The 27,861-nt window shown below is 41.9% G+C and overlaps 1 protein-coding gene and 1 pseudogene across 1 annotated transcript in view; one reads left to right on the top strand and one right to left on the bottom strand.

The window, feature by feature from the left end:
- LOC135543126 (pirin-like) overlaps positions 1–27,861 on the bottom strand; it is a 208,767-nt gene that overhangs the window by 168,930 nt on the left and 11,976 nt on the right. The window lies entirely within an intron of this gene.
- LOC135542891 (angiotensin-converting enzyme 2-like) lies at positions 4,120–24,441 on the top strand (annotated as a pseudogene).

The following is a 27,861-nucleotide window of genomic DNA, read 5'->3' as shown; positions in this document are numbered from 1 at the left end:
GACCTATTAAAAGCGATTATGACACCTCTATCTCACGAACACGATGATGTTCTTCGTTTTGCTCTCACGGCCCCCAAAGGGGGTCACGGCACTCGTCTGAAGGTAACCGATACTGGATTAAAGCAACTAATAGAAGTGGAAGGTAGTTTGTGCCTACAGCCGAAAAGGGGTTAAAAACTGCATGTGATTGAGGACTGACACTTCCAAATCGTGTTTCTTATGATAGATTTTTTGACAGTACTTTTTTTGCTATGTCTGAATGTGTTATTCAATTCGTTTCTATAGGCTTTAGTACTAAAGGCAAAAATATACATTCTAGACTGATAAAGCTATTCCTGGAATACCTGGTAGTTATGTCAGAACATGAGAGAGAGAGAGAGAGAGAGAGAGGGATAGGTAGAGAGAGAGAGAGAGAGAGAGAGAGGCTGATTCTTCTGTGACTATAGAGCAGCCCCTCTTGTGGCAGATCTCATAACTTCATCTTCCTGGAATCAATCACATGCAGCATCACTAACGGAGATCTTTCTCTCCTCTCTCTCTATATATATATATATCTCTGTCTTTCTCTATATATATATATATATATATATATATATATATATATATATATATATATATATATATATCTCCCTCTCTCTCTCTCTCTCTCTCTCTCTCTCTCACCTCTGTCTCTCTCACCTCTCTCACTCTCTCTCTCTCTCTCTCTCTCTCTCTCTCTCTCTCACCTCTCTCTCTCTCTCACCTCTCTCTCTCTCACCTCTCTCTCTCTCTCTCTCACCTCTCTCTCTCTCACCTCTCTCTCTCTCTGTCTCTCTCTCTCTCTCTCTCTCTCAGGGTGTTGTCTAAGTTGCACTGATATCTAGCAGCTACATAATGATAACAACTGAAAAACAGCCATTTCCTGAAAGGACATTAAAAGGGATGGTTTACGATGTTATTGTTCGGCCTGTCAGTCATGACACTAGAAGATTAATCTCTGGTGTAACAGTGAGACATGAGGGAACTCCTCTGTGTTTTGGCCTGAAGTCACAGACACTTGATATTCGGGTAAACAGTCCCAAATGGCTTCTTATTCTCTATAGAGTGCACAAACGTTGACCAGGGTTCATAGTGTTCTGGTCAAAAGTAACCTAGTGCACTCAATAGGACATAGGGTGTCATTAGGAATGCAGACATTGTCACCTGATCCCGAGGCAGACATGGAGGGAGTGATACGGTTACGCGGGCGATGCACTGAAAGCCTGAACAGGTATCCTTCCACCACGGCCTCGGGGCCACACAGGAAGTGACTCTATAATACTGGAGGTCAGTCAGGGAAACACAGATAGAAGAAAGAACCACCCCATGTGACTTTTTGGTCACTAGGCAACACATCTGAGCAGTTTCATCTCTCTGGATACTCATGCAATAAACATTCAGTCCAAAATAAACGACAACTCCATTCTGAGGTAAAGAGATTTTTTTAAATATATAGTGTACTGACAAAATACAAAAAGTCCATTAGTCGTTTGGTTTTAGTAGACCAATAAAATGAAACCCAAAGCATATGATGATATAGTGATATACATCTAAAATGAATGAGTTGAACAACCCCCAATCCCTTTCAGCTGTTCTCCTGCTGATTCATTTACTGAGACAGAAATACAATGCTGGGGACTGCAGGTACTGGGGTCAGATATCTGTTATCATATTGTTGTAATAACAAGTTTAATAATCAACTTTGCCTTGATCGGATCGATACTTATCTCCCTTTAGGGCCCAAAGGTGCTTGTCTTGCAGTTTCCATCCTGGCTGTAATAGTCCCTGAGTCTGATAAGTTGTCAGCTACAACCAAGAGGCCAATTAAGACCTGCCAGGTCTTTTTAAATCATGTTCCCCTGCTGAAGTACAGCTAAGGACACAGGAAACCAAACAGTTGGGAATTGATCTGTTAAAATGAGTTTCCTTCCCTGTGTTAATAAAGTAGTTCCTTAGAAACAATCTACTAAAGGCTTATTGACGAATAATACATATATTGTTATATAAATATTAAGTATTTTTGTTAACTATTATAAAGTATCTATGTTTTGGAAAAGTTTGTTAAACATTTGCAGTGGTGCATTTGAGATGACTGTTAAAAATCCAACCATTTGTGCAGTCATTTCCTGCATTGAACAGAGCTGATACATTTTAAGTTTGATTTGAGTTCCATTTAGGGCATGTCCCAAATGGCACCCTATTCCCTAACATAGTACACTATGGGCCATAGGGCCCTGGTCAAAAGTAGTGCACTACATAGGGAATAGGGTATCATTTGGGACAAAGTCTTAATGGATGTGTTTATGGCCATAGAGTACTGATGTGTGCAGCTGGACCAGAAGATCAGGGTTATACGACCGAGCTGCCATCAGCTGTCTCAATAACCTCTAGTAGTGCTGGTAGCTGTGTGGATCTTGTAGTATATCAGGAACCACTAGATTCAGCCGCGGGATGCTTTTCTCTTGAGCTGATGGTCAGAACATAATTACAAATCATTTGTAGACTGCAAATTGACAGCATTTTGAATCCCAGATATAATATTTGCATACAACATAATCATTACAAACCTTGCTTACATTTGTACAGTATAAGATCACATCTCTCACGTTCGTCGTAATGAGGAGACCAAGGAGCAGCGTGAATAGAGTTCCACATGTTTTTAATAAAGAGAAACTCACCAAGACAAAACAATAAAGTTTAACCGAAACGTGACGCTACTGGTGTGCACTCAGGCAACTCAATGTCGACAAGATCCCACAAACACAAATGAGAGAAATGGCTACCTAAATATGATCCCCAATCAGAGACAACGATAAACAGCTGTCTCTGATTGGGAACCATATTAGGCCAACATAGACATACAAAAAACCTAGATGACCCACCCTAGTCACTATCACGCCCCAACCAACATTGAGAATAAATAGCTTACTATGGTCAGGGCGTGAGATATACGTGGGAATATATTTCCCAAATTAAAATCACTTGGAGCCGTGTTGCTGGTGCTTTGACAGTATTTTAAGTAAAATAAAATAAATAATAATTGGCTGAGAAAACTTGGGGGGACATATAAAATCCCTGTGGGCCAAATTCGGCTCGCGGGCCACCAGTTGGGGAACCCTGCGGTATATATTGTTTTTGTATTTATTTATTGTCATGTGTTCAATGTGTTTCCACTATGTGCTGCAAAATGAATTGCCCCCTGTGGATAATAAAGACTCTACTCTACTCTGTTCTACTCTATTCTACTCTGTTTTGTTCTATTCTATTCTACTCTGTTCTACTCTATTCTATTTCTACTCTACTCTGTTCTATTCTATTCTATTCTACTCTGTTCTATTCTACTCTACTCTGTTCTATTCTACTCTACTCTGTTCTATTCTACTCTACTCTACTCTGTTCTACTCTACTCTACTCTGTTCTACTCTATTCTATTCTACTCTATTTTGTTCTATTCTACTCTGTTCTACTCTATTCTATTCTATTCTACTCTATTCTACTCTACTCTGTTCTACTCTATTCTATTCTACTCGGTTTTGTTCTATTCTATTCTACTCCGTTCTACTCTATTCTATTCTACTCTGTTCTACTCAATTCTATTCTACTCTGTTTTGTTCTACTCTGTTCTATTCTACTCTGTTCTACTCTACTCTGTTCTACTCTACTCTGTTCTATTTTATTCTATTCTATTCTACTCTACTCTGTTCTATTCTATTCTACTCTACTCTACTCTAGTGTGATGGGTTTGGCACACACACACACACACACACACACACACGCACACGCACACGCACACGCACACACACACACACACACACACACACACACACACACACCTCAAACATGTACATGTTCACTGTCTCAGCGCAGAAGTTACAGCAAGACTTAGAAACTGTCAGTAACTTCAAGACAATGTTATAGTTGTAGAACAAAGGCAATGTTATGTTTGAGATAGTAGCCCATCTGCCGTGCGATAGCTGGCCCACTGACGTACACTGTACCCTTCTATCCACCAATCTGTGTATAAAGGACAAGATACACGCTGCAGTTATGACTCTGACCAAAGGGCGAAGACAGCTCTTATAGTTAGATATAGGTGAATAAGAAACTGAAGCGGTCTCAGTGTGACCGTAGAGGACATTCATACAGGATGTCTATGACCAGGCTTCTTCTAGTGGGACTGATTGCTGTGGCCTGTGTGACAGCACAGTCAGACTTAGAGAGAAGGGCACAGGAGTTTCTGGACCAGTTTGATGGGAACGCTACTCATCTCATGTATCAGTATTCCCTGGCATCATGGGCGTACAACACAGATATTTCCCAGGAGAATTTAGACAAACTGGTGAGTTTTCTGGTAGATTTAAAGTGGCACTAATGAAAGGCAGAGTTTCAAAGCCATCTTCAGAGACCTCCTATGGCTTATAGCTGGGGAGACACAAGACTGAATTGAGAAACACGGTGGATCTATGGTTCTGGCTCTGAACAATGTCAATAATGGTATATTGCTGTCAATGTTGGATCAGTAGGCTACATCTCAACACATAACTCCAGACAGACAACTAGTTATTTGATATTGTCTATTGTATTGTATTGCTAATACTATGAATCAAATGTAATTTCTGTCAATGTTTTGTTAATGGTTTCAGGGTGTACAGAGCGCAATCTGGGGAGAATACTACAGCACAGTATCCAAGGAGTCGGAGAAGTTTCCAATCGATCAGATCAGTGATCCGTTGATCAAACTCCAGCTGATTTCCCTCCAGGACAAGGGCTCTGGGGTCTTGTCCGCAGACAAAGCGGCACATGTAAGACACATTCTTTCACTGCTGTCTCTGATGTTTTTTCTCCTCTTGATTTGAATGATTTAACCTTTTAAAATCACAATTCACCAACATGTGGGTGCCATGCATTTCAAATCATTGACGAGAGGACTTCTTTCCATTGTGGTTCTCTTTGGAGTCTACGTGTAAGATAGCTTTTCTTTCTGTCCTCATCTCTTCTATTAGTCTGACTGTCCTCATCTCTTCTATTAGTCTGACTGTCCTCATCGCCTCTATTAGTCTGACTGTCCTCATCTCTTCTATTAGTCTGACTGTCCTCATCTCTTCTATTAGTCTGACTGTCCTCATCTCTTCTATTAGTCTGCCTGTCCTCATCGCCTCTATTAGTCTGACTGTCCTCATCTCTTCTATTAGTCTGACTGTCCTCATCTCTTCTATTACAGGCTAGTCAAATACTCAGGCAACATAGCATAACATGTTGTTGTTGTTTTTGTTGTTGTTGATGTTGTTGTTAATGTTGTTGTTGTTGTTGATGTTGTTGTTGATGTTGTTAATGTTGTTGTTGATGTTGTTAATGTTGTTGTTGATGTTGTTAATGTTGTTGTTGATGTTGTTGTTGATGTTGTTGTTGTTGTTGTACTTCATGTCAGCTGAACAAAGTGATGAATAAGATGAGCTCCATCTACAGTACAGGCACGGTGTGCAAGAGAGAAGACCCCTTCGACTGTCAAACTTTGGAGCCAGGTAAAGGCCAGAGTCCCACATGGCCCTGGGGGAAAGTAGGACACTAAGTAATGAATAGGGTGCCATTTGGTATGGGTACAAAGTACCAACTGTCGGCTCGGCTGTGGCAACCTGACTTTACGACCGACTGCCCTTTTACGGATGTCCAAGGTCATTGACTGAGTCCCAAACGGCAAACTATTCCCTATATAGGGCACTACTTTTGACCAGGGCCCTAATAGTGTCAAACGTAGAGCAAAATATAGGGTAAAAAGTAGTGCACTATTTAGGGTCAAAGGTAGTGTACTAAATTGTGTACCAGTGGGATGCAGACCCTAGACTTGAATAAAAACTGTATATCTCAAGACTACTAGTCACTCTGTCAGATACTTCAACAACAAAAAGCCCTGCCGAAAAACTCCCCTAGTTTTGAAGGAATAGTATTTCTTGTAAAAGGTGTCTCCTCACTTCAGGTTTTGGATGTCTTGGTGAGGGAGATGGCTTCAGAAATCTGAGGTCAGATAGAGGTTTAATGTTGTGTATGAAAAAAGGAACCCCAGCTCAATGATATTCCTGTATGCGAGGATACATAAAATAACAAAAATACTTGGGAATGGACAAGAATACCGGTGTGCTGGAGTTTCTATTTCCAATATGAACTAGCCTTTTGTCAACTGGTTTACTGCTGTGTCTAATGTCTAGGGCTGGAGAGTGTAATGGCCAACATGGACAGTGACTACTATGAGCGTCTACATGTATGGGAGGGCTGGAGAGTGGAGGTAGGGAAGAAGATGAGGCCTCTGTATGAAGACTATGTGGACCTTAAGAACGAAGCTGCCAAACTCAATGGTAGACCTACTAATACTACTACTACTACAACTACTATACTACTACTACTACTACTACTATACTGCTACCACTACTACTATACTGCTACTACTATTACTACTGCTACTACTACTACTACTACTACTATACTGCTATTACTACGAGTACTACTACTATACTGCTACTACTACTACTACTACAAGTACTACTACTATACTACTACTACTACTACTATACTGCTAATATTACTATGAGTACTACTACTACTACTACTACTATACTGCTACTACTACTACTACTATACTGCTACTACTACTACTACTGCTACTACTACTACTACTACTGCTACTACTATACTGCTATTACTACGGTACTACTACTATACTGCTACTACTACTATAAACTACTACGAAAGTACTACTACTATACTGCTACTACTACTCCTACTACTACTACTACTACTATACTGCTAATATTACTACGAGTACTACTACTATACTGCTACTACTACTACTACTACTATACTGCTACTACTACTACTATACTGCTATTATTATAACGAGTACTACTACTACTACACTACCATACTACTACTGTGCATCTACTATACTACTACTACTACTAGTATTATAGTGCTACTCCTACTACTACTAGTAGTATTATAGTGCTACTCCTACTACTACTACTACTACTATACTAGTACTACTACTAATACTATTACTACTATATTACTACTACTACTACTACTACTACTACTACTACTACTATTACTCCTATATTACTACTACTACTATTATATTACTATTACTACTACTACTATATTACTACTACTATTATACTACTACTACTACTACATTGCTACTATATTACTACTACTACTACTGTACTACTACTGCTGCTAGTGTATTACTACTATACTACTACTACTACTACTACATTACTATACCACTACTAATATATTACTACTATACTACTACTATCTTACTATACTACAAATAATATATTACCAATATACTACTACTATATTGCTACTATACTACTACTGCACACCTACTATACTACAAATAATATATTACCAATATACTACTACTATATTACTACTATACTACTACTGCACAACTACTATACAACTACTACAAACCTGTCCAACTACTACTACTATATCTATCGCCACAGATTATGAGGACTACGGAGATTATTGGCGGTCCAACTATGAAACTATGGATGACAGCCCATACAACTACGCCAGGGGCCAACTGATGACCGATGTGAGGCGCATTTACACAGAGGTACGTTGTGGACTGTTGTGGTGCTTCAACGACACTGAGCTTTTCTCACATACAAATTAAATGTATTGTATGTAGCAAAAAAAAACACTTTTAATAAAATATTATTTATACTATTTTGTATTATTGGATGCATTTGTTATTGTATATATTACTGTATTGTACAAGTTAGGGGTTTTACTTTCTAATTGTAATCCGTTACAGTTACTAGTTACCTGTCCAATATTGTAATCAGTAATGCAAATTTTGGATTACCCAAGTGTCACGGATGTGAAACGGCTCATTAAGTTAGCGGTGGTGCGCGCAAAATAGCGTTTCAATTGGTGACGTCACTTGCTCTGAGACCTTGAAGTTGTAGTTCCCCTTGCTCGCCGCGGCTTTTGTGGACCGATGGGTAACGATGCTTCGTGGGTAACTGTTGTTGATGTGTGCAGAGGGTCCCTGGTTCGCGCCCGGGTATGGGCGAGGGGACGGTCTAAAGTTATACTCTTACACAAACTCAGTAACGTAATCCGAATACCTTTAGACACTTAAGAAGCACAGGTTAGCGTTTTTTCGTCATGAATCTTCTTATGGAGGCAGCGCTGCAAAGTGGTCACTAGCTTCCACAGCCACAAAGTCATCAAATCTGATTTTAAACCTAACCCTAACCTTAACCACACTGCTAACCCATAATGTCTAACCCTAACCTTAAATTAAGGATATAGCCCATCTAGCTGAAATCGCTCAGTTCTGCCTTCAGGACAAGACTCATCCCAATAAACGTCAACCATTTTATTAACGTCAATCTGTTTAGGAGGCATTAGAAGAAGACAAAAAATAATATTACCAATTGAACAACATCAACTGCAGGATAAGTTCATGTTAAAGTTTACATAGCTGGCCATATATGGATGTTACAATGTACTTCATGGGTTGGTTATGTAGACTTCTTCTCACCCATTGCGTTCTACTACTGTATAGAATATAATAGGATTAGGCTGTATCTTTACATTAAACACCAGAGTCTGCCAGATTTCCTGTCATCCCAATTCATTTAATACCCCTTTTTCTTAAAGAATAGGGCTTGGAAATATGGAAATATAGATTAGTCAAATAGTTTTACCCGAGTATTACGCCGATTCTGTTGCAAAACGTTTCTTAAACGGAAGCAAACTGGACGAAACGGGGAGGGACCGACCTGAATTTGTCCAATAGAAACTATTGTTTTGCTCTGTTTGCTTCCGTTTGGTTCTGTCACAAAAACCACGATTGATAGGCAGCTTAAACTTCTTATATTCAACCATTTTTGGGTTAAAATACACACACACACACACACACACACACACACACACACACACACACACACACACACACACACACACACACACACACACACACACACACATATATATATATTTGTGAACAGCCACCCACATTCACAACATCCACAATCCGTAAGGCGCAAATAGCTAAATGAGAGCGCTGCAGTGTGATTCACATCCATGCGTTATGCAGCCTAGATATCAGTAATAAGTGATGTCCATATCGCCCGTTGAGCTACACCACTACTGTCGTCCTTACCTCCAAGCGTCTATTGAAGTTGGATAACCTTTGAATGCCGAGAGTAGTCACTCCATCAGAAGACATCGTTTAGACTGTAGCATACAAAAACATATTCCTGCGATCCATCAAACGCATTTGTTGTGTCATCATAGTGGTCTCTAATTTGTGGTCAGACTCGCTCAGGCAGAACAAATAAAAATGACCGAGGTAAAGACAGTTTGAAGTTGGATATTCGCGCTTTCAAACCTAAATAGCTTTCAAACCATTTGAGCCACAGCCTCCAAATAAGTGTCATGATGTTGGAAAAATTGCGCACACCAGATTTGGACATTGATTCGCTTTCCAAAGCTAATAAACATGTGGAAATGTGAGCAGCATTTTGTATTCCTAGTTGAATTAGTTAGGGAGCATAAACAAAGTACGAACTTTTTTTACATTTGAATTTCAATAGCTCCTTGGTCATGTGACCTATTGACTTCAAGCAGGGTTCAGAATATCCACTCAGTGTCCCTACACATTACACACCCTTTAGTTTGTCCATTTTTATCTCACAAGATTTTACATACATTTTCTAGATTAAAAATGTATATTTTACAGGCCTACATCTCTCACTTCGTTGGCGTGTCACCTCACCAAATCTGAATACCATGATGTTGACATATTTGCTATATTTGCTTGGACTTTTTTGTCGTCTAAACGTGTATTTGGTTTTACATGACTGAAAGGTGCGGAGGAACAGAAGTAAGCTGAGGCTTTTCCCCGTCTGTGACGAGCTTTGACATGCTTGTGTTTGAATGCCAAGGTGCAACATGGGTTGACCTTATTAAATTCAGAATACAGCAGGTCTGTCCGTGGCTGCTGTAGAATTGAGGGACCTGATAAGAGCTTTATTTCCTTCCACCTGTTCATCTTAATAGAAATGGAAAATGACTTTACTCCTGGTCTGGTCATTCTTTTAGCACGACTCACTTGTTCTGATCCTCTGTCTCCCTGGAGTACTCTTCGTCACTTTGTGCTTGTATGTCATCTTTCCTGTCCTCTAGAGTCTCTTCCTCACCTTCTGTCCCTCTGTCTCCGTAGTACTCTTCATCACTTTGTGCTTGTATGTCATCTTTCCTGTCCTCTAGAGTCTCTTCCTCACCTTCTGCCTCTCTGTCTCCGTAGTACTCTTCGTCACTTTGTGCTTGTCTGTCATCTTTCCTGTCCTCTAGAGTCTCTTCCTCACCTTCTGTTCCTCTGTCTCCCCCGGAGTACTCTTCGTCACTTTGTGCTTGTATGTCATCTTTCCTGTCCTCTAGAGTCTCTTCCTCACCTTCTGTCCCTCTGTCTCCGTGGTACTCTTCATCACTTTGTGCTTGTATGTCATCTTTCCTGTCCTCTAGAGTCTCTTCCTCACCTTCTGTCTCTCTGCCTCTGGAGTAATGATCTCGTTGGTGTTGACGGAATTTCTGGCCATCATCAATATTTCCCTTTCCATTGTCGTCTTTATTTGGAATGTATTTTCCCAGTTAGAAATAGTAGGCCATGCATCAAATAACTATTTTCATCAGAAAAAACATACCCTCAAATGCAATATTGCATTTTGTATAAGTTGTCTGCAGGTGGCTTGTTGTGAATGCACTCAAATATCAAGTCATTATCAGGTTAACTGAGTTCTAATACTCAACGTAGAAGGATTTGTCTTCATGTCCAGTATATGAAAGTAATGCTATGAAAAGGATTCTTTCACGTTATCAAGCTCACTGTGACTGAGAAATCACTGCCTAATATTGGGATTAAAAAGAGCATATGAAACATTGTTTTTCATGAGGCCTACCTGTGCGCCTTCCTTTAGAACTTCTTTGGGATCAGTGCTGTCCTGGGAAATGTTCTTGTTACTTACAACCTCATGCTAATCGCATTAGCCTCCGTTAGCTCAACCGAGCCGCAGAAGGGACACTGATCCCGAGGAAGTTTTAAGCACCTCCCTCTGTTTCAACACCTCTCCCGTCCTTGTTCCAAACCACATGCAGCCATTTGCAGATCTTTTCAGTGTCCATGTGAAAGATATTTATTGCGAGGCTGGAACATTTGTTAACTGTGTGGCTCAGTCGTAGAGCATGGCGCTTGCAACGCCAAGCGTCGTGGGTTCGATTCCCGCTGGGGCCACCCATATGTAAAAGTAGTGGCCCCAGCCGACTTGTAAGTCGCTTTGGACAAAAGCGTCTGCTAAATGGGATATATTATATTATTATTAAACTTCAAAAAATTTTTTTTTTTTTTAACACTGATGTAAAATGAAGGCCTGCAAAGCTTACAGATTTAATCTAATAACATGAGATGAAAGTAAACAAACGTCAGAGTGTGCGATATGAAGGGACAGTCAGTGGACATTCTGAACCTGGTTCGAAGTCATTAGGTCACATGACCAAGGAGCTATTGACATTTTACATTTTAAAAAATTAATGTAAAATCATGTGAGATGAAAATGGACCTGAACTTTGTTTGAAGTCATTAGGTCACATGACCAAGGAGCTATTAAAATTTTATATTTAGAAACATTTAATGTAAAATCATATGAGATGAAAATGGACAAACTAAAGGGTGTGCAATTTGTGTCTATGCCATCGGGTTAGCTACAATCAGTTTTGAAAGTTGTAGGAGTAATGGTTAAAGAGCTATTGAAATGTGAAAAATTTGATTTGTCACTATGTTGACGCTCCCTAACTTTCTGTTGGAGACGTAAGGAAAACTACAGGCGAATGAATATCTGTCGAATAACCAACCTGAAACTGTCGTAACCTCGGTTTAAAAAAGTGTCCCTTTTTTTCAATGCTAATTTGAATGTCATTGAGAAACAGAAAGGTGTCAAATAATTTGTTTGTTTCCTTTCGGAATATAAAAGTAATACTAGAAGTAATCATATCTGTATCTGTAATCTGATTACAATATTTTTTCTGGTAACACAACGAATTAGAGTTAGATGTTTGGAATCCATTATATGTAATCCTTTACTCCCCAACCAGTATGCTTTATTTGCATTATGCAAATTGGACTTGCCACATCAAAGATATTGTGTTTTTATGTTTTATTGCACACTACCAACTCTATTGTGTCTTTCCAGATCCTCCCCCTCTACAAAGAGCTGCATGCCTATGTGAGGTCTAAGCTGCAGGCCAAACACCCTGAACATATCCACCCAGAGGGGGGCCTACCTGCACATCTACTGGGTAAGGTCACTGGACAGGGCTCAGCTTTCGCTCCAAAACTGCTGGAACATGACTGAGTCAGTTTATGAAGGTCTTCTCTCTCTCTGTACCCCTCTCTCTCTCTCTCTGTCCCCTCTCTCCGTCTCTCTCTCTCTCTCTCTCTGTCCCCTCTCTCTGTCTCTCTCTCTCTCTCTCTGTCCCCTCTCTCTGTCTCTCTCTCTCTGTCCCCCTCTCTATGCCTCTCTCTCTCTCTCTCTCTCTCTCTCTCTCTCTCTCTCTCTCTCTCTCTCTCTCTCTCTCTCTCTGCCTCTCTCTCTCTGTCTCTCTCTCTCTGTCCCCTCTCTCTGTCTGTCTCTCTGTCTTTCTCTCTCTCTCTCTCTCTGTCTCTCTCTGTCTCTCTCTCTCTGTCTGCCTCTGTCTCTCTCTCTCTATCTGCCTCTCTGTCTCTCTCTGTCTGCCTCTCTGTCTCTCTCTCTCTGTGTCTCTGTCTCTCATTACCTTTTTCAGGTGACATGTGGGGAAGGTTTTGGACAGGTCTTTACCCCATCTCAACCCCTTTTCCAGAGAAAACCGATATTGATGTGACGAACGCTATGATCGAACAGGTTGAGTGAAAATAAATCATGACCTGCTATCGTATGTATCCAACATAAACCTTGAAAATTGTAGACTATGAATCGTGGGTTGCATCTGAAGGAAACAAGTGTAACTTTAATAGTGACTTCTGCTACTTTCAATTCTTACCTCCTAAAATACCCTGTGAGTTAATCACCTTTTCTGTCATTCCCAGAAATGGCCTAAGGACAGACTGTTCCAAGAAGCAGAGAAGTTTTTCATGTCGGTGGGTCTATACAAGATGTTCGACAACTTCTGGAAGGACTCTATGCTGGAGAAACCTACTGATGGCAGGAAGGTGGTGTGCCACCCTACAGCCTGGGACATGGGGAACAGAGAGGACTTCAGGTAACAGGAATCATATCCATCCTGCATTTAACTAGCCTAGCGGTTAAGAGCATTGGGCCAGTAACCAAAAGGTTGCTGGTTCGACTCCCTGAGCAGGCAAGGTGGAGGCACTTAACCTCCAACAACAACTGCTCCCCGGGCGTTGATGACGTGGACGGCGATTAACGTCGGCCCTCCGCACCTCTCTGATTCAGAGGGTTGGGTTAAATGTGGAAGACACGTTTCAGTTGAATGCATTCAGTTGGACAACTGGCATTCAGTTGGACAACTGGCTAGGTTTCCCCCAAATTTCCCTTTACGAAGCCCAGGACATGCAGAGTGACAAGCTTTACGGAGGGACAGAGGACTTCAGGTAACATGAATCATGTTCCTACTGTATTTATCCCTGGGCACGCAGTAAGTAGAGCCTTAGGGAGGGACAGAGAGGACTTCAGGTAACAGGAATCATGTTCCTACTGTATTTATCCCTGGACACGCAGTAAGTAGAGCCTTAGGGAGGGACAGAGAGGACTTCAGGTAACAGGAATCATGTTCCTACTGTATTTATCCCTGGGCACGCAGTAAGTAGAGCCTTAGGGAGGGACAGAGAGGTAACTTCAGGTAACATGAATCATGTTCCTACTGTATTCATCCCTGGACACGCAGTAAGTAGAGCCTTAGGGAGGGGACAGAGAGACTGCAGGCACTAACACTGATATAGAATTCATATCCTGTTAGTCACTGCAGCATGTCATAAAGATATGAAGGAATTCTGTTGTGAAACAGAAGTCATCAAGGTAAAAATCCACAGCACGTTGAACTGCTTTAAAATGCTGTATGTGTAGAATTAAATCTGAGGGAGTTGATCGGATTTTGTTATACCTCCTTATACTCAGCATCAATTGTAATGATTAAATATTCATCATAAATATGAACTTATTATACGGTATTGTACTGTATTATATACTGTATTACTGTATTATACTGTATTATGTATTATAACGTATATTATACTTATTATTATACTGTATTATAACATATTATACTGTATTATAACTGTATTATACTGTATTATATACTGTATTACTGTATTATGTATTATAACATATATACTGTATTACTACTGTATTATGATTAATTATGTATATTACTGTATTACTGTATTATACTGTATTATGTATTATAACTGTATTATATACTGTATTATTATATACTGTATTATACTGTATTACTGTATTATACTGTATTTATATATGTATTATACTATTATACTGTATTATACTGTATTATACTGTATTATACTGTATTATATTATGTATTATACTGTATTATATACTGTATTATGTATTATAATTATAACGTATTATACTGTATTATATACTGTATTATTATACTGTATTATATATTATATACTGTATTATATACTGTATTATACTGTATTATATACTGTATTACTGTATTATACTGTATTATAATACTGTATTATACTGTATTATATATGTATTATAACTGTATTATACTGTATTATATATAACGTATTATACTGTTTTATATACTGTATTACTGTATTATACTGTATTATAATTATTGTATTATATACTGTATTATATACTGTATTACTAACGTATTATTTATAACTGTATTATATATTATATACTGTATTATACTGTATTATATACTGTATTATACTGTATTATATACTGTATTATATTTACTGTATTATACTGTATTATATATGTATTATACTGTATTATATGTATTATTGTTATTACATATTATATGGATTATATACTGTATTACTGTATTATACTTGAGCTGTATTATGTATTATAAATTATTATACTGTATTATATATGTCAGGGTCAGGATATAAATGCATTATACTGTAGTATATTGTATTATTCTGTATTATACTGTATTATTGTAGGGTATGATTTTTTATAACTGTATTATACCGGATACTAGGGTATACTGTAGGGTCCCTATTATACTGACTTCAGGACAGAGCCAGGGTCAGGGACAATTTCCCCCATTTCAGGGTCAGGGACAGGGTCAGGGACAGGGGTCAACATGGACCACTTCCTGACAGGACCATGAGATGGGACAGGGTCAGGGACAGTACCAGATGGCCTACAGGGACAGGTCCTCACCTGGGAGGGACGGGGTAACGAGGGTCAGGGACGGGGTCAGGGACAGGGGTCAGGATCAGGGTCAGGGTCCGGGTCACCCCCAAACACCTGGACAGGGACAGGGACAGGGACAGGGACAGGGTCAGGGACAGGGAAGGTGACACCTGAGTGGGGTAGGGGCAGGGACAGGGACAGGGACAGGGCAGGTCAGGATCTGAGGGTCAGGGTAGGGACAGGGTAGACAGGGTCAGTTGGGTTGTTGTTGCTGTTATAGCTGGGTCAGGGAATACCTGGGTCACACAGGGTCAGGGACAGGGTCAGGGACAGGGACAGGGTCAGGGACAGGGACAGGGTCAGGGTCAGGGTCAGGGACAGGGTCAGGGTCAGGGACAGGGACAGGGTCAGGGTCAGGGACAGGGTCAGGGTCAGGGACAGGGTCAGGGACAGGGTCAGGGTCAGGGACAGGGACAGGGACAGGATCAGGGTCAGGGACAGGGTCAGGACAAATTCAGGGAAGGCAGGGCAGGGTCAGGGTCATGGGGATAATTAACACTGAGTCAGGACAGAGTCAGGGTCAGGGATCAGGACAGGGCCAGGGTCAGGGACAGGGCCAGGGTCAGGGACAGGGTCAGGGCCAGGGACAGGGTCAGGACAGAGCCAGGGTCAGGGACAGGGTCAGGGTCAGGGACAGGGACAGGGACAGGGTCAGGGACAGGGCCAGGGTCAGGGACAGGGCCAGGGTCAGGGACAGGGTCAGGACAGATTCAGGGCCAAGGCCAGGGTCAGGGTCAAATCTACATGGCCAGGGGATAGGGCTGTGTTGAAGGTTTTGTTTCACGTTGTTTCATCAAAATAGCTCCTCTAGTGACTCCCTGTCTCGGATAACACCCGAGAAGTGCCCTACTCTTTGACCAGAGACCACTACACTCTTGTTTTCTATACAGTGTCAGCATTCTAGATGTACCCTCTCTCAAACAGCACTTCTTCCTCCCGCTCCAATGCAGAGACTGAGATCAACTTCCTGATGAAGCAGGCCCTGACCATCGTGGCCACCCTGCCTTTCACCTACATGCTGGAGGAGTGGAGGTGGCAGGTCTTCCTGGGGACCATCCCCAAGGACCAGTGGATGCAGCGCTGGTGGGAGATGAAGTAAGGAAGGACCTCTTCTGGAGCTTCCTCAGCTTGTCATAGGTCACAGTTGATTTAGCTTTAGCTGATAGGAGATAAAGTAAGGAAGGACCTCTTCTGGAGCTTCCTCAGCTTGTCATAGGTCACAGTTGATTTAGCTTTAGCTGATGGGAGATAAAGTAAGGAAGGACCTCTTCTAGAGCTCATTCAGCTTGTCATAGGTCACAGTTGATTTAGCTTTAGCTGATGGGAGATAAAGTAGACATACTGGAAGGACCTCTTCTGGAGCTTCTCAATATCCTTCAGCTTGTCATAGGTTTTCACAGTTGATTAGCTTTAGCTGATGGGAGATAAAGAATCTCAACACCCTCAAACAATATATCAGTGTTGTATATCAATGTAAAGAAGCAGCTCTCTCCAGTGGAGGTTTAGTGTTTTAACCTCATGTTGGTTTCGCAATACACTATAGGGACATTACAATGCTAACTATTGATTCTCACTAACTCTGTTACCAGGAGGGATATGGTTCTCACTACCCCTAGTGGAGCCCTTACCCAGAGATGAGACATACTGTGACCCTACCTGCTCTGTTCCGCGTGTCCCCTCAGACTACTCCTTCATCAGGTCTCATCTCAATATCCCTCATCATTCTTACAGCCATCTCTCCAACACTACCCTCACATCCAGCCATTCTCACACCCCCATCACATCCAGCCATTCTCAACACCCCTCACATCCAGCCATTCTCAACACCCCTCACATCCAGCCATTCTCAACACCCCTCACATCCAGCCATTCTCACTACCCCTCACATCCAGCCATTCTCAACACCCCTCACACTCCTCACATCCAGCCATTCTCACTACTACCCCTCACTATCAGCCAATCTCAACACCCCTCACATCCAGCCATTCTCACTACCCTCAAATCCAGCCATTCTCTACCCCTCATCCAGCCATTCTCACTACCCTCCCCATCTACTACCTAATTCTCAACACCCCTCACATCCAGCCATTCACACTACCCCTCATCCAGCCATTCTCAACACTCCTCACATCCAGCCATTCTCACTACCCCTCACATCCAGCCATTCTCACTACCCCTCACATCCAGCCATTCTCAACACCCCTCACATCCAGCCATTCACACTACCCCTCACATCCAGCCATTCTCAACACCCAGCCATTCTCACATCCCAGCCATTCTCACTACCCCTCACATCCAGCCATTCTCACACCCTCACATCCAGCCATTCTCTACCCCACATCCAGCAATTCTCACTACCCCTCACATCCAGCCATTCTCAACACCCTCACATCCAGCCATTCACATCCATCCAGCCATTCTCAACACCCCTCACATCCAGCCATTCTCCCCTCACATCCAGCCATTCTCACTCCCCTCACATCCAGCCATTCTCAACACCCCTCACATCCAGCCATTCTCACTACCCCTCTTTAGGTGGTGGGAGATGATGAAGCATCCAGGACTGTCTCTGCTGTCATAGATACTTCACCAGGACATGTACTATCTGACCCAGTGGTGGGAGATGATTGACCCAGGACATAGACACCAGGACATGTATTTGACCCAGGACTGTCTCTGTCTGTACTTCACCAGGACATGTGCTGTATCTGATACTGTCACCAGGACATGTACTGTATCTGACCCAGGACTGTCTCTGACTGTCTCTGTCATAGATACTTCACCAGGACATGTACTGTACTTGACCCAGGACCGTCTCTGTCATAGATACTTCACCAGGACATGTACTGTATCTGACCCAGGACTGTCTCTCTCTGTCATAGATACTTCACCAGGACATGTACTGTACCCAGGACTGTCTCTCTCTGTCACCTGGGACATGGGACCGTGTCTCTGTCATAGATACTTCACCAGGACATGTACTGTACTTGACCCAGGACTGTCTCTCTCTGTCCTTACCACCAGGACATGTCTGTATCTGACTGTCTCTGTCATAGATACTTCACCAGGACATGTACTGTATCTGACCCAGGACTGTCTCTGTCATAGATACTTCATCAGGACATGTACTGTATCTGACCCAGGACTGTCTCTGTCCATCTCTGTACTGTATAGGACTATCGTCACCCAGGACATGTACTGTATCTGACCCAGGACATATACTGTCTGACTGTCTGTCATAGATACTTCACCAGGACATGTACTGTACTTGACCCAGGACTGTGTCATAGATACTTCACCAGGACATGTACTGTCTGACCCAGGACTGTCTCTCTCTGTCATAGGATGTACTGTCACAGGACTGTCTCTGTCATAGATCACCAGGACATGTACTGTATCTGACCCAGGACTGTCTCTGTCATAGATACTTCACCAGGACATGTACTGTATTTGATAGATACCACCAGGACATGTACTGTATCTGACTGTCTCTGTCATAGATACTTCACCAGGACATGTACTGTACTTGACATGTCTCTGTATAGATACTTCACCAGGACATGTACTGTATCTGACCCAGGACTGTCTCTGTCTGCTGGAGAAATGCTTCACCAGGACATGTCTGTACTTAGATACTTCACCAGGACATGTACTGTACTTGACCTGTCTCTGTCAGGGACATGTCTTGACCCAGGACTGTCTCTGTCATAGATACTTCACCAGGACATGGACTGTCTCTGTCTGTCATAGATACTTCACCAGGACATGTACTGTACTTGACCCAGGACTGTCTCTCTCTGTCATAGATACGTCACCAGGACATGTACTGTATCTGACCCAGGACTGTCTCTGTCATAGATACTTCACCAGGACATGTACTGTATCTTGACCCAGGACTGTCTCTGTCATAGATACTGTACTGTATCTGACCCAGGACTGTGTCTGTCATGATACTTCTGTGTATCTGACCCAGGACTGTCTCTGTCATAGATACTTCACCAGGACATGTCTATCTGACCCAGTTCCAGTTCCAGACAGTACTGCTCTCTGTCATAGATACTTCACCAGGACATGTACTGTATCTGCCACTCTCTGGATACTTCACCAGGACATGTACTTCACCCAGTGTCTCTGTCATAGATACACCAGGACTCTATCTGACCCAGCTGTCTCTTTCAGCCGGACATGTACTGTACTTGACAACTGTCTCTGTCATAGATACTTCACCAGGACATGTACTGTACCCCAGGACTGTCAAATACTTCACCAGTTTGTTTGACCCAGGACTGTGTCTGTCTGATACATGTCATGTACTTCTGACCCAGAATAGATACTTCACCAGGACATGGCCCCAACTGTCTCTGTCAACAAGTAAACAAACTTCTCCAGGACATGTACTGTATCTGACAGGACTCTCATTTTACAGGACATGATGTACTTGACCCAGGAGTCTCTGTCATAGATACTTCATAAGACATGTACTGTCACCCAGGACTGTCTCTGTCATAGGACATGTACTGTATCTGACCCAGGACCCTGGAGACGATTTCAGGACTGTCTCTGTCATGCCACCAGGACATGTACTGACTCCCAGGACTGTCTCTGTCATAGATACTTCACCAGGACATGTACTTCTTGAAAGACCTCTGTCATAGTTTGGCTATCTATCAGTTCCAGTTCCAGAAGGCTCTCTGTGAGGCAGCTGGCCACTCTGGAATTCAAGTGTGACATCACCAACTCTACAGCAGAAGCCAGGTGCTCCTATGGTTGTTGCGTCTGTCTGTCAGAGCAGCTGAACAAGTAAACAAACTAACAACCACATGGACGATGCTGGGTTCGGAGTACCTATAGATTTCCAGGAAATAGATGGACTCCGCCCCTCTCCTGGATCCATGTTTGGCTACTAGGCAGCACCCATATCTAGTGTGTCCCTGTCCATGCCGGGCACTATATATCAATATCGCTTCACACAAAGTAGTACAAACGTACAGTGGACCCATGTGAGTCCAGATTCTGTATCGAGCTCACTATCCAGTATGCATAGTCAATACATCGCTCCATACTATGTTCTATGCAATTTTAGATGTAGTTAAAAGTGATATATTCTATAAATAATGCATACTTCCTATCTGTTCAACAGTCTCAGAGAATGCCTACAAAGTGAGGTTGAGTCTGAAAGCAGCTATGGGTGACAAGGCAGTGAGTACACGAAGCTGAATGTGGTTGTTAAACAGCTCCACTACCTTTTCATTTGGACAATCTCTTCATATAAACCAGTTGAACTGACTTGAATTGTTTCTCTTCCAGTACATGTGGAGCATGTGAGATGTACCTGTTCAAAGCCAACATGGCCCCTCGCCATGAGACAGTATTACCTTGAGGTCAACAAGACGGCAGCTCTTTTCACGTAAGTGTTTCACAATGGGGCGGCAGGGTAGCCTGATGGTTAGAGAGTTTGGACTAGCAGCAAAAGGTTGCAAGTTCAAATCCCCAAGCTGACAAGGTACAAATCTGTCATTCTCCCCCTGAACAGACAGTTAACCCACTGTTCCTAGGCCATCATTGAAAATAAGAATTTGTTCTTAACTGACTTGCCTAGTAAAAAAATAAAAGTCCACCTAGTCATCACACACTCTCAGATTTGCTTCTCTTTATGTCAGTCACTCCCATCACATTCCAGAATGAAAATGTATATATATTGTATTAATATTATTTATTAGAATCTTCTTGTGATATCACGTCATTTTATTATCTTTGTTCCAGGACAGAGAACATCCACACCTACAAGGAGACAGCCAGAATCTCTTTCTACTTTGTGGTGACTGACCCCCTGCCAACTCTGCCGTGGTCATTCCCAAAGCTGAGGTAGAGGCTGCTATCAGGTAAAGGAGTCAACCCTTGAACGTGAGCTGATTACACATGCTAAAACAACCTTTGCCCGATCATATCTGCCAAACTGATTGAGTGACGACACCACAAGACTGTCTGAAACAGAGTTATAACATTTGTGTAGCATTCGTGATGTGGTTTCTGAAACTAAAGCCATAAACTGCTGCATTTTCCCACCAGCATTCAGTAAATCCTCTTATGGATGTTTTATTCCAGTATTTGTACATGAAACATTACCCATAACCCCATGACTCAAGCCATCGTTCATCTCACTAGGATGTCCAGAGGTCGAATCAATGACGCATTCAAACTGGACGATAAAACTCTGGAGTTCGAGGGTCTCCTAGCAACGCTGGCCCCGCCCGTGGAGCAGCCGGTCACCGTCTGGCTGGTGGTGTTTGGGGTGGTCATGGGACTGGTGGTCTGCATGGGCTGTTACCTCATCATCTCTGGCTTCAGAGACAGGAAGAAGTGAGTCTGGACCTTATAACAAGGTTGATCATCTCTGGCTTCAGAGACAGGAAGAAGTGAGTCTGGACCTTATAACAGGGTTGATCATCTCTGGCTTCAGAGACAGGAAGAAGTGAGTCTGGGCCTATTCATAACAGGGTTGATCATCTCTGGTTTCAGAGACAGGAAGAAGTGAGTCTGGACCTTATAACAGGGTTGATCATCTCTGGTTTCAGAGACAGGAAGAAGTGAGTCTGGACCTTATAACAGGGTTGATCATCTCTGGTTTCAGAGACAGGAAGAAGTGAGTCTGGACCTTATAACAGGGTTGATCATCTCTGGTTTCAGAGACAGGAAGAAGTGAGTCTGGACTTTATAACAGGGTTGATCATCTCTGGTTTCAGAGACAGGAAGAAGTGAGTCTGGACCTTCTAACAGGGTTGATCATCTCTGGTTTCAGAGACAGGAAGAAGTGAGTCTGGACCTTATAACAGGGTTGATCATCTCTAGTTTCAGAGACAGGAAGAAGTGAGTCTGGACCTTATATCATAACAGGGTTGATCATCTCTGGTTTCAGAGACAGGAAGAAGTGAGTCTGGACATTATAACAGGGTTGATCATCTCTGGCTTCAGAGACAGGAAGAAGTGAGTCTGGGCTGTTTTCATAACAGGGTTGATCATCTCTGGTTTCAGAGACAGGAAGAAGTGAGTCTGGGCATTATAACAGGGTTGATCATCTTTGGTTTCAGAGACAGGAAGAAGTGAGTCTGGACCTTATAACAGGGTTGATCATCTCTGGTTTCAGAGACAGGAAGAAGTGAGTCTGGACCTTATAACAGGGTTGATCATCTCTGGTTTCAGAGACAGGAAGAAGTGAGTCTGGACCTTATAACAGGGTTGATCATCTCTGGTTTCAGAGACAGGAAGAAGTGAGTCTGGACTTTATAACAGGGTTGATCATCTGGTTTCAGAGACAGGAAGAAGTGAGTCTGGACTTTATAACAGGGGTTGATCATCTCTGGTTTCAGAGACAGGAAGAAGTGAGTCTGGACCTTATAACAGGGTTGATCATCTCTGGTTTCAGAGACAGGAAGAAGTGAGTCTGGACCTTATAACAGGGTTGATCATCTCTGGTTTCAGAGACAGGAAGAAGTGAGTCTGGACCTTATAACAGGGTTGATCATCTCTGGTTTCAGAGACAGAGAAGGGAAGAAGTAAGTCTGGGCCTATTCATAACAGGGTTGATCATCTCTGGTTTCAGAGACAGGAAGAAGTGAGTCTGGGCCTTATAACAGGGTTGATCATCTCTGGTTTCAGAGACAGGAAGAAGTGAGCCTGGGCCTTATAACATTGTTGATCATCTCTGGTTTCAGAGACAGGAAGAAGTGAGTCTGGGCATTATAACAGGGTTGATCATCTCTGGTTTCAGAGACAGGAAGAAGTGAGTCTGGACCTTATAACAGGGTTGATCATCTCTGGTTTCAGAGACAGGAAGAAGTGAGCCTGGGCCTTATAACAGGGTTGATCATCTCTGGCTTCAGAGACAGGAAGAAGTGAGCCTGGGCCTTATAACAGGGTTGATCATCTCTGGTTTCAGAGACAGGAAGAAGTGAGTCTGGGCATTATAACAGGGTTGATCATCTCTGGTTTCAGAGACAGGAAGAAGTGAGTCTGGGCCTTATAACAGGGTTGATCATCTCTGGTTTCAGAGACAGGAAGAAGTGAGTCTGGACCTTATAACAGGGTTGATCATCTCTGGTTTCTTCCAACCAGGATTTCTGGAAAACCAGGGAAATTTGGGCAAAGTTACCAGGATTTTGCAACCCCATTCATAAAGCATACCAGAATAAGAGTGCTGATCTAGGATCAGGTCCTCCCTGTCCATGTAATCATATATCCATTATGATCTAAAAGGCAAACCTGATCCTAAGTCAGCGCCAACTGTGAGATGCTTTGTTGTTTTAAGGAATGAAAGGAGTAAGAGGTTAAAATACAGTTTGAACCAAACTTAATCCTAAAAATCTAGTCAACCTAAATCAACAACTTCAAGTATTTGACATGTATTCGACCCAGGTCTGGAAGAGACTAATTAAATTGCTACATATTTTATTAACAACCTCACCATGTACAAAACGTTCATTTAAGCCATTTTCAAAGACACACGACAGTTCTTTCTCTTCTATATCTCCAGGAAATCTGCAGCGAAAGCTGAAGAGAAGGCAGAGAACCCCTACGGCGTGACCAACAAAACATTTGAGAGGGAAGAGGATGAACAGACAGGGTTCTGAGTCGCTGACTGTCTGTCAGGATTTGGCCAGGGTTGTTCCGGAGACCCGGGTTCGTAACCGGGTCCTGACACTGTCAGTGTGAAAGTTTGACAGACAACTTGACAGATCTGGAAAAACTCCCTACAACAACAACAACAACGACTCTTTCAAGAAGACCACATTAGAAGTTGGATCATTTGTTTAAATTATGTATAAATTCAAGACATTTGTAGAGTTTTAGAATATATTTTTATTCTAAAAAAAATAAAAAAAATACTTAAGTCACAGAAAAATATAAAAGCATTACTCATCTGACTAAACGATCAATAACTGAAAAATACAAACAAATGCTAATTATTTGTGTATGATACATAGCTACTTCTCTCTGCAATAGCAGAATAAACAGGCCACTGTTGCATCACACACACACTGTAATATCAGTACACACCCATTCTTTTCCTGGGCTCTGTTTCTCTACATTCAATGAATCTACAGTACATTTATGGTAGCCAGCAATCATCATTGTTTTTCAGGGACTCATGGGATCAATACAAAATGACATGGTATAAAATGGTGGTATAAAATGATGGTATAAAAATACACTATAGAAACTACATAGAGAAACATAACATGCAGAAACAACAAACCCTCTCCATCATTTATGGATGACAAAGAAGAATGACTGGTCCCCCGTCATCCCCTTGGGTTTCCCCAAAACTACTTTAGTCTCGTTAGAAGTGTGGATGAACCAGCCCTGGCAGTAGGCGGACTCAAACCGGCGTTGTTTGCTCATTTCAGCCTTCATGTAGAAGACAAACGCCTGGATCTCCTCATCGTCCTTCCTGATGCTTTTCAGTCTGTGTTGGTCACACGTCTGAAAGGATATGTACAGGTTGAAGATATTATTATTATTATTATTCAACAATTCCTTTTAGTCCTTGTGCAGATCTACCTAAATCTGCTTTTAAAGCCTGAATGGACCTGTGCAGTATAGGGAACACTATTCACTACTCAAATTCAACATGAACATGGAATAACCACAACACAACAGGGAATAACCACAACACAACAGGGAATAACACAACACAACAGGGAATAACCACAACAGGGAATAACCACAACACAACAGGGAATAACCACAACAGGGAATAACCACAACACAACATGGAATAACCACACCACAACAGGGAATAACCACAACAGGGAATAACCACAACAGGGAATAACCACAACACAACAGGGAATAACCACAACACAACAGGGAATAACCATAGTCCTTGGTCTCATTTCCTTAACTGACTGCTATGAAGTTATTTGAAAAAAAAAATGCAATTAGTGGTGAACTAAAAATACATATAGTAGCAGTTATATTGAACACATCTTAAAGTCTTTATCCTTAAGAGTCTATTGATGCACATCTGTGTGTCATGCTAGTGAAAGTAATAATAAATAATAAATCCCCATCTAAATCCGTCAACTTAAGCTAGAGATATTTGCATGGGCTGAGTCTCGATACCCCACATCCTCCTATGTTGCCCTTTCACATCTGGGGGCGGCAGGGGAGCCTAGTGGTTAGAGTGTAGAGGCGGCAGGGTAGCCTAGTGGTTAGAGTGTAGGCGGCAGGGTAGCCTGAGTGGTTTGATTGTTGGACTAGAACCGCAAGGTTGCAAGTTAGAATCCTGAGCTGACAAGGTACAAATCTGCTCTTCTGCCCCCTGAACAGGCAGTGCTACTGTTCCTAGGCCGTCACAGGCCAAGAATTTGTTCTTAACTGACTTGCCTAGTTAAATAAAGGTAAAATAAAATAAAAATCTGCGGTGGAAGGTGGCGAGCTCCAGCTGTGTTGTCAGACCATGAGCCATCCCGAAAATCAGTTCTCTCACGAAAACGCTCTGTAGCATCCGAACGGTTTGGCCTACTAACTCTGCTGGGAAGATGACTCTCACAAACACGATGGTGTTCTCCGTTTTGCTTCACGGCACTCACAAGAGTCTTTGAAAATCGTCTGAAGGGAACCCATACAAATAAATGGAAGAACGGAATTAGCTTTGTGCCAACACAAATAAGGGATTTAATATATGTGTCCAAAAAACACAAATATTTCCTAAGCTTTCTGACATCTCGTTGATATAGGACAGATCACTTCAAAACAACCATGTTATAAAATGATGGTATATATAAAAAAAATTAGAGAAACATAACATTCAGAAACAACAAACCCTCTTCATCATTTATGGATGACTGGTCCCCATCATCCCTGGGGTTTCCCAAAACTACTTTAGTCTCGTTAGAAGTGTAGGGCCCTGGCAGTGAGACTCAAACCGGCGTTGTTTGCTCATTTCAGCCTTCATGTAGAAGACAAACGGCTGGATCTCCTCATTATCCTTCCTGATGCAGTCTGTCACAAGACTGAAAGGACGTGTACAGGTTAAAACTATCAAAACCTTCCTTATGATGTTTTTTGACTGTCATTTTGACCATTTCTGAATGTTCGTCCATGTGTTTCTTTGGGCTGTAATAGTAAAGGCCATATTCAATATTTTATCAAATATACCTAAAGAGGTCCTAAAATTCTAAATCCAATAGCTAAATGATCCATGGTATGACCATATTAAAACAATTCCATATGTTAACTTAGTACCCTAACTCTAGTAGATAAGTAGCTAACCCTAGCCCTAGTAGCTAACCCTAGTAGCTAACCCTAGTAGCTAACCCTAAACCTAGTAGCGAACCCTAGTAGCTAACCCTAAACCTAGTAGCGAACCCTAGGAGCTAACCCTAAACCTAGTAGCTAACCCTAAACCTAGTAGCTAACCCTAAACCTAGTAGCTAACCCTAGTAGCTAACCCTAGTAGCTAACCCTAACCCTAGTAGCTAACCTTAGTAGCTAACCCTAGCCCTAGTGGCTAACCCTAGCCCTAGTGGCTAACCCTAGCCCTAGTGGCTAATCCTAGTAGCTAACCCTAGTAGCTAACCCCTAGTAGCTAACCCTAGTAGCTAACCCTAGCCCTAGCTAACCCTAGCTAACCCCTAGTAGCTAACCCTAACCCTAGTGGCTAACCTAATAGTAGCTAACCCTAGCCCCTAGTAGGCTAACCCCTAGTAGCTAACCCTAACCCTAGTAGCTAACCCTAACATCAAATAGCTAAATGATCCATGGTATGACCATCTTAAAACAATTCCATATGTTAGTTTAGTACTCTAACCCTAGTAGCTAACCCTAACATCAAATAGCTAAATGATCCATGGTATGACCATATTAAAACAATTCCATATGTTAGTTTAGTAGATCCTGGACTAAATGTTGTGTTAAATTAAACCCAGGAATGATCCTGGATAAAGTAAGGTCCATCTGGGTGAGAACTCAAGGTAATACATGTCAGATTATGAGTTTAACAACTATTACTGTGTATTTTGGGCACTAGACCGTGAAAATATCCCTTTATTATACTGTTTAGAAATTATTTTATGACCTGAACCTAATGCATCATAATTATGTGAATTTCAAATGCAAATATACCCGAAGCGCTCACCAACAATATAGTGCCATCTGTAGATCTCATTGAACTGAAATAGTGAAAATATAACTGAAGATCTCACCAAGCCTGTAAAATACATATATATTTTAAAAATCTGTTAAAAAACATGGGAGCCTCTTAATTGTAAAGAGCAGGCTGTTGAGACTGAAGACAAATGGTCTCTGGACTACCAAGTAGCTCAGAGTTGCAGGAGTTCTCTCAAGATGAGGAAATTGAGTACTTTCC

The sequence above is a fragment of the Oncorhynchus masou genome, chromosome 7 (genome assembly GCF_036934945.1).
Source record: "Oncorhynchus masou masou isolate Uvic2021 chromosome 7, UVic_Omas_1.1, whole genome shotgun sequence".
Taxonomy (NCBI): Eukaryota; Metazoa; Chordata; class Actinopteri; order Salmoniformes; family Salmonidae; genus Oncorhynchus; species Oncorhynchus masou.
This window is presented reverse-complemented; position numbering and strand designations above follow the sequence as displayed.